The following is an 8,730-nucleotide window of genomic DNA, read 5'->3' as shown; positions in this document are numbered from 1 at the left end:
TGGCAATTGTTCATCTATTTTCTGTTTATGGATTTGCTTATTCTTTAATTTTACATAAATGGAATCACACAATATGTGGCTTTTGGGGTCCTGCTTTTTTCTGTGTTACTTTCCTGCTCTGCAATCCTAGACCACAGACTCTAATAAAAAAGACTCTATCTTAAAGATATCACTTTCTTTTCCCCCAAATTCTTAAAGACATTATATAAAATGCTTAAAATATATAACTTATGGACCAAGACCCCGGTCAGGCCTATCTCCAGCCCACAGGAAAAGACACTGTTCAAACTTCTCAGGTTGATTAAGGTGTGGCTTAGATTTAAAGATGTCCCCTAAGACTGAGCAGGATATCATGAGAAATTAAAGGACATTAGAGGCCCAAAAATCCAAACCCTGGCACAGTCAGTCACTAACTCTAGGGTAACCTTGAGTAATCTATTTAACCTCTTTGTTGTTTTATTTTTGTTGTTGTTGTTTTGCTTTGTTTTTTGGGGGGGGTTGTCTGAAAAATGAGCATGATGACAATATATTTGTGAGGTTGGCATGAAGATTAGGAAAAAATACATGAAATACTTAATGCCTGGCATAGGGAGGACCTTCAAATTATTAGTTGTAGTACTTCTAACATTATTTTTCTCCTCCTAAGTGCTTTTCCTTATCATCTATGACAGGTGTTCCAAAAACTGAACAAAGAATTATATTGGGCAAGAGGGTTCTTGCCCTCAAGGAAATAACATACTATGGGAAATAGACATCTTTTTTTTTTATCTAAGACTATATGTCCCTGTTGTACTTTAATCTGAACAGTTAGTGTTGGAGAGAAATGGAGTAAAGAGCATTCTGTGTTATCTGTGCAGATTTCATACATACTACTGGGCTAGAAACCTGTGTCAGCTCAGCTTTTCCAAGACACATGCCAAGATGAAGTTGGCCCTGCAGGAGATTTCTGGGAAGAAATGCCTGTGAAGAAATAGAGAGGAAGCAGCCAGCCTAAGTGGGGAGAAGCCTCAGACCATGAGGCAGGCCTGACACCTGGGAATGAGAAGGAGACCAGAAAGAGCATGGGACAATAGGAGGTCAGACTGCAGTGCAGCTCTGGAAAGGTCCAATCCAGGCTGGCCGAGAATCCCCAAGCAAAGATAATCCATTAGAGGAGTGCCACGTTGGGCAGAAACAGCCTGGTTTTGGTACCTCTCCCACACACTAGCTGAGAGAAGGCCAGAAAGAGAAAGGAAGCAAGGGCCAACCCGGAGCTGCCGCAGCTAACCAGATCTCTGAAGCAGATTCTCATGAAAGTTGATCTGAGCAGCACATCATCTCCAAGGCCTCTATAGAACTCCTGAGGACAATCATGGTTGGCATTATTATTTATGTTCAGTCTACTCTCGATAATGGTTTGTTTAAAGCTGAGTAATTGATGGTTTTCAGCTGGTTGAACAGTAATGCGTTACTCAATCCAGGTGGATTCAGTGCCATAATTTCTGCAGAAGGGAAATATTTTTCTCCATTTGAACTAAATGCCAAGGCCCAACAAATACTCCTGTGTCATAGAAGATCCCAACCCACAAAAGAAATTAGAGTGGGATGCTGAGGCAGTGTGCTGACAGCAACAAGAAAAACTGTCAGGCAGAAGTGACTCTGAGGCCTGAATTAAACCCGTCTTTGAGTTAATTATCACTTAATTTCACTTGTACAGACACCGTATAAAGCAATTGACAGAGGGTGTGGCCTCAAAGGTAGAAACAAGATGGCAGATAAAGTGTTTCTGAAACAGACAACAGAGAAGGAAAAGCCTCTGAAGCTCAGGGTGGTGGAAAGATTTTAATCATGGACGTACACTTGCCTGAAACACCCAGCCACTGGAAAGCAGGTCACCACAGCACCCACCAGAGTCCTGAAAAGGATAACTTCAGTTTTCAAAGAATTAAAATAGATAGGGGTGAGGCAAGAGGAAGAAATGAGTCACAAATCTGGAGATAAAATGAGATTTCTGCATTAGTGACCACAGATAAAGGAAAGCAGAGAAGGGCCAATATTCTTACGGGGGTTTATTTCTCACTTTCATAAAGAGCAGCCATCTACATTAAGTTAAAGTTATTTATTGAACACCAGCTATGCACAGAATAAAGTAGAGCAAGTTTCAAGAACATCTACTTGTTTAACAAACATTTCTGTGCACCCACCATGTGGCAGGGATGGGCTAGATTTTGGGGAAACACAGAAAATCAATCCTACTCTCAACTGTGCCAAAGAGACAGACCCACAAAACATTTAAAAGACAACATGACACATTATAGACCATGCAGTTATAACAGCTGGTCTAAGTGCTATAAGAACACTCTCAGTAGGGTGACCATATCATTCTCTATCCAAATTAGAATGCTTTGAGAGTAGAAGGGGGCAATATCAGTAATTACACTGCTACAACATGCACAAACTGGGACTCTTCTTGCGCAAACCAGATGAATGTCAACCTAACCACAGGAATAAAAGAGAAAAGGAAAAGATTAGGCAGAGAATGATAGGAGGGGGTGGAGGTAGGGAGACAAGATACCTTGTCTTCAATTAACCTTGAAGAGTATAAGCTGTTAAAGAAGAAAGAAAAGAGAGACATGGGTAAAGCAGAGTAAGAAAAAGAAATACCTTAAAGAAGCTATAAAGATCCCTGGCCCATGGCTCAGTGGATAGTGTTGGCCAGATGTATGGACATCCCCAGTTTGATTCCTGGTCAGGGCGTACAGGAGAAGTAACCATGTGCTTCTTTCCCCACTCCCTCTCCCCTTTCTCTCCTTCTTCCCCTCCTGAAGTTAGTGATCTGATTGATTAGAACATGTCCTGGGCACCAAGAATAGTTCTGTTGGATTGCATCAGCCTCGGGCACTAAAAATAGCTTGGTCCTCAAGCATCGGCCCCAGATGAGGTTGCTGGGTGGATTGCAGTCATGGTACATGCAATAGTCTGCCTTACTATCTCCCTTCTTTTCACCTAAAAAAATTAAAAAAAGGAAAAAAAGCAATCAGAACTTTAAATCTGAAAGGATCTTGAAAATAAACCCACTTAATTTTACTGTACAGAAACTAAGAGGGAGTAGTTAAGAGAAAAGCAACATTTGTTAAGCACCCACAATGCTTAACAAATGGTCGATAATGCTATAACTGCATGGTCTATAATGTGTCATGTTGTCTTTTAAGTGTTTTGTGGGTCTGTCTCTTTGACACAGTTGAGAGTAGGATTGATTTTCTGTGTTTCTCCAAAGTCTAGCCCATACCTGCCACATGGTGGGTGCACAGAAATGTTTGTTAAGCAGGTGGATGTTCTTGAAACTTGCTCTACTTTATGCCAACATTTCAAAAGCATGTTCTTATTGGGTACTATCTAAAATATAGGTATAGTTCACCTCAGTTTGCAGATGAAGACACTGAGGCTTAGTGAAGTTAAGTAACAAAGCTGAAATTTGAATCCCTGCCTGTGAACTCCAAAGTCTGCACTCATAAAACTAGTAGTACAAGCAGAACTACCACCTAGATCTTCTCACTTCCGAGCTACTGCTGCTTTTTACTGAGCTATACAACGTAAGTGAATTTTTGCTCGGTTTGGTAGTGCTCCCCAAAACTCACGCCCACGTGGAACCTCAGAATGTGACCTTATTTAGTAATAGGGCCTTTGCAAAAGTTAAGATGATATCATACCAGATAAGTTGGCCCCTAAACTACTGACCGGTGTCCTTAAAAGAAGGAAATCAGAGCATAGGCACACAAAGAGGAGAATTCCATATAAAGACACAGAAGCACACGGAGAAACACACCATCTCAGCACAAAGGCAGAAATTGGAGGGACATGGCTACAAGCTGAGAAATGCCAAGGACTGCTGGCAACCACCGGAAGCTGGAAGAAGCAAGGAAGGAGTCTTCCCCAGAGTCACCAGGTTTACGGTACACTTATGTACAGCAGACCTAGTAAACCAATACAAAGCTGGAGAAAGAAAGAGCAAGAGACACAGCAAAGAGAGTGAAGATGGAAGGAAGGTTATAGGGAGGTCAGTGGCAAAGAAACAGAGCCTTCGAAATTCTAAAGGAAACAGAAATGGAGCAAAGGAAAAGGTGATGTCACCAAAACCCCCAAAACCCAAAAATAGTTTCTTCGGTTCCATGATGATATGTCCCCTGATCTCCAACCTCACTATTCTCAACTTTACTCCCTCCTGCTTTTTTTTTTTTTTTAAATATGTTGGTTTTTTTTGTTCTGTTTTTTTTTATAATTTTATTTATTCATTTTTAGAGAGGAGAGAGAGAGAGAGAGAGATACAGAGAGAGAGAAGGGGGGAGGAGCTGGAAGCATCAACTCCCATATGTGCCTTGACCAGGCAAGCCCAGGGTTTCGAACCGGCGACCTCAGCATTTCCAGGTCGACGCTTTATCCACTGCGCCACCACAGGTCAGGCTACTCCCTCCTGCTTTTAAAGTTCCTATAAGATAGCTGATTATCTCGGCCCAAGTAAAAAGGAAAGAGTAATGAAAGTTAAGAAAGAATTGAGATGAACTGTCGATAGGACCGAAACATCACTGTGAATGTCAGCTATGAACGATGAGTCACAACTTCAACTAGTAAAGTTAATTTTGATAAGTGTGATGATAAGCAATCACAAAAAAAAATAGTAAAAGGGTATGCAAACATCAAGCTAATAGAGGGAGAAATGCAGTAATAAAAACATCATATCAATCTGCAACAAAAAGTGAAGAAAAAAGAAGAAAAGAGAGCATATATCAAGAGGGGAAATAGAAAACAAAGATTAAAATTTAAACCCAAATATATCAGTAATTACATTAAATAGAAGCTAACTAAATAATCCAATTAAAAATAAATCCTGTATTATTGAATAAATTAAACAAAACACTATGTACTGCTTACTAAGACATATCTAAAATAAAAGTGTACAGAAAGGCTGGAAGTAAACGGAAGAAAAGAGATGTCATGCAAACACTAAAACATATAAAACTGTCCTTGGCTGGATTCCCTCTGAAACAGACCAAAGATGAACATTGGAGAGCTCGTAGTTTATTTGGGAAGTGATCCCATGAAGCTCCAAGGGGAGAATAGGGAAGGATGAAAGAGAAGGAAACTGGGGCTTGAATTGAGCAGGTTACAATTGTGGGCACCAGGAACTGAAGCCACTGAGAAGTTCTGAGAGATGATGTGATGAAACGGAAGTAGGTATCCACCAGTTCCCGTCTGTCATTGGGCGAGGGCTGCATGGCAATGTAATTGTTTACAGAAAAGGCAGACTTAAAGTCTGAAACCTTGGAAACCTTGCCTTCGTCAGGTGGCCATCACATCACCTCAAGTCACCTTTCAAAGAAAAGAGCATTAACTTAGATGATTTTTGGTTCCAGATGGCCTAGGTCCAATGACAGCTGTGTCACCTTAGGCAAAATAGTATCCTCGCTAAACCTCAGGTTTCTTTGCCAACACAGTAGAGGTGCTGATAACCACTTCATAAAGATCTTTGTGAAAATTAAATAATTCATTCTACATGTAAAAACTTTTAACCCAGTAAAGGGACCATTAAATAATTAATAAATGTAGTTATTCCCAGCTGGAAAAACCTCGGTAATTCCGAGGTTTACTAAGAAAAGCGTTGCATACGAAATTCAGAGGCTCCCCAGTTTGCATTTAGAGATTTCTCTGTGATGAGGAAACTCAAAGAAGTTGCCATCGACCTCTAGATTCGGAGCCTTGATTTGGAGGTGAGGCTGCTGTAGCTGACACAGCTCTGGTAAGAAAAGGCAGAATGACAGGTGCCCCGCTCTCAGTGAGAACCGAGACAGTCCCATACGTATCCCACACCAGCACAAACACCAACGTAAAATAATAAGGTGGCATTTTTCTCTCCTCTCTACCTTCCCACAGCCCCTTCAGATGCAAAGCCTTCTACGGGAATCCAGTGTCCTGTGTTGTTCTTCAATGCCTTTATTGTTCTATTTCCGTGTCTATCTTTCTTGATTTCATCTGGAGAAACAGGGTAAGACTCAAGAGCCCTCACGTATAATTTATCCCATTCAGTCCCTTGATTTCTATATCTATGGGAACTGAAACTTAGAAAGGCCCAAGGTCTTTGGCAGAATAGGGTCTAGAATCCAGTTCCCAGGTCATTACTCCCTCTCTACTGCATCTTGATTCTCCAGTAACTTTGGCCTCTGAATTATTTCATATTCTACAAAAAAAAAATGGAATTCCTTCTTAATAAATATCTTTGAACACAGTATATTAGATTCCCATGGCTTCTATAACAAATTACTATCAATTTGGTGCCTTAAAATAACACAAATTTATTTTCTTACAGTTCTGGAGGCTGAAAGTCTGAAACCAACTGCATTAGGACAAAATCAAAGCATCAAAAGGGCCGTACTCCCTCTGAAAGCTCCAGAGGAGGATTATTCTCCTCGCCTTTCCCAGTTCCCATTAGCCACCTGTATTCCTGGGCTTGGGGCCTATTCCTCCATCTTCAAAGACAACAGCATAGCATCTTCTCTCTGTCATTCTATTTCCTTCTGCCTTCATCACGTGATCTTCCTATTTGCATAAAACTCCTTTTGTCTCCTTCTTATAAGAACATTTGTGATTGCATTTTGAGCCCAACTGATAATCCAGGATACTCTCTTTATTAAGCGAGCTTTAACTTAATCGTATAGTACTTGCAAATTATCTTTTACTGTAAATGGTAACAATCACAGGTTCCAGGAATTAAGAGCTGTTTATCATGAGGGCCATTATTCAGTCTATCACACATGGTAAGTAATATATTGAAATGGTATAAATGGTTTCCAAAATTGTGGCCTATCTGAAAACACTACATGCAAGCTGAAAATGTTGAGGTTCAGGAAACTGTCAGAAAAATCTAAGACCTGGAGTATAGTAAAATATATATAAAATACCTTTGATTTTATTTGGATCTTACTTCAACAACCCAATTGTAAAAAGACCTTTTTTAAGTGATCTAGGATATTTGAATGTAAACTGGAAATTAGAAGGTACCAAGAAATTATTCTTGTTAATGTTAGATGTAATAAAGGAACTGTAGTTATTTAGGAAAATGTTTATATTTTTACAAGGTACCTAATGATATGTAAAAGGTGAGCTGACATGAGCTCTGGCATTAGCTTTAAGAGTCTTCAGCAAAAGGGCAGGTTTAGTAATTAAGCAAATGTGGCCAAATATTCCTAATTATTGAACAAGGGTGATGGGAATGTGAGCAGTGGGGACAGTTTTATAACACCATTATCTCTACCGCTGTGTATATATGAAATTTCTCAAGGGGCAATTACAAATGTATAGACTCCATTTCAGAATATAAATTGCCTGTCCCAGTCCTCAAGGCTCAGTATCTAACCAGTTACCATACAGGGAAGATAAGCAACCGAAGTGAAGAGGCCGCCTGCTAGAAATAAAGAGCCATGAAGCAACTGTGACAGTGATAGTGAGCTGGGGTTTAGTGCTTGATGGGCTGCTTGCTTGGTAAACATTCAAAAAAAAAAAAAAAGAAAAAGAAAAACTTAAGGTTTGGACAATTTAACACATTTGTGTTTGGTTGTTGGTTATGTTTCTGTTTTGCAAACCCCTTTCTCCCTGTGTCTTCATGGGATTATGACACCCAATATAAAGCTCCTTTCCCCAATGAATCCGAAAGGAAAAGGAGAATGAAACCATCAGTCCCATCCCACGTGCTTCTGGTCCCTTTTTTAATACGTACTGCCAGAATAAGCCTTCTAACAAACCAATAGAATCTTATCTCTTCAGTGGCTTCCCAGTGCATGTCAGACAAAGTTCCTATGTCTTGATAAGACACACAAAACCCTTCCTGATCTGGGCCCTCCCAAAGATGAGGATCAATTAATTCTAAGAAGGAATTTATCTTCCCCCAAAATAAAGGATAAAGATAAAGGGGTTGTATGTTTGAATACCAGTCTAACAAAGAATTTTGTAACAAACAGAAATTAACATTTAGTTTTGAGATATTAGGTAGGGCAGCAATAAAATTCAGTTTGGAGTTCTTAACAAACAAACTCAGACTATTCATTCCAAGGAACTACTCAGCGTTTAATAGCAAATTCACACTCTGACTTGAAAGGCAAGTGATAAGGTGACTGGCATGTTTCCCAGTAGAGCTCAAGCTCTCAGTCGATCAGGTGTCCCTGATTCAACTTCCCCTTGCAGTGGGACACTCCTGCTGCTTATCAGCAAGGCTGGCAGCCTCTTCGAGACTACTCTTGAGGTGGCTATGAGGATTTTACTTATGAGTGCCAACACTAACTGCCACCGGAGAAAAAGCACAAGACCGACACACAAAGTTAGTTACAAGAATTACACAGGCTTTTCATTACTCACAATACCTTTTGGCATGCCTAGGTACAGCTTAAGGGGGCCCCATAGGCGTGCTCCTCTTGGCTGTCTTTGGTCAGAACTCAGAGGGGTGTGGAAACAGTCCATGTTCACATTGGAACCTGGGCGACTACCTCAGCAGGGGGCCCCTCACCTTTAGTACCTTTTCTGGCCAACACCTTCTAACAGGTGTCAATCTATAACAGACGTAGTCAACCTTTTTATACCTACTGCCTACTTTTGTATCTCTGTTAGTAGTAAAATTTTCTAACCACCCACCGGTTCCACAGTAATGGTGATTTATAAAGTAGAGAAATAACTTTACTTTATAAAATTTATAAAGCAGAGTTACAG

This window comes from Saccopteryx bilineata, chromosome 8, assembly GCF_036850765.1.
Source record: "Saccopteryx bilineata isolate mSacBil1 chromosome 8, mSacBil1_pri_phased_curated, whole genome shotgun sequence".
Taxonomy (NCBI): Eukaryota; Metazoa; Chordata; class Mammalia; order Chiroptera; family Emballonuridae; genus Saccopteryx; species Saccopteryx bilineata.
This window is presented reverse-complemented; position numbering follows the sequence as displayed.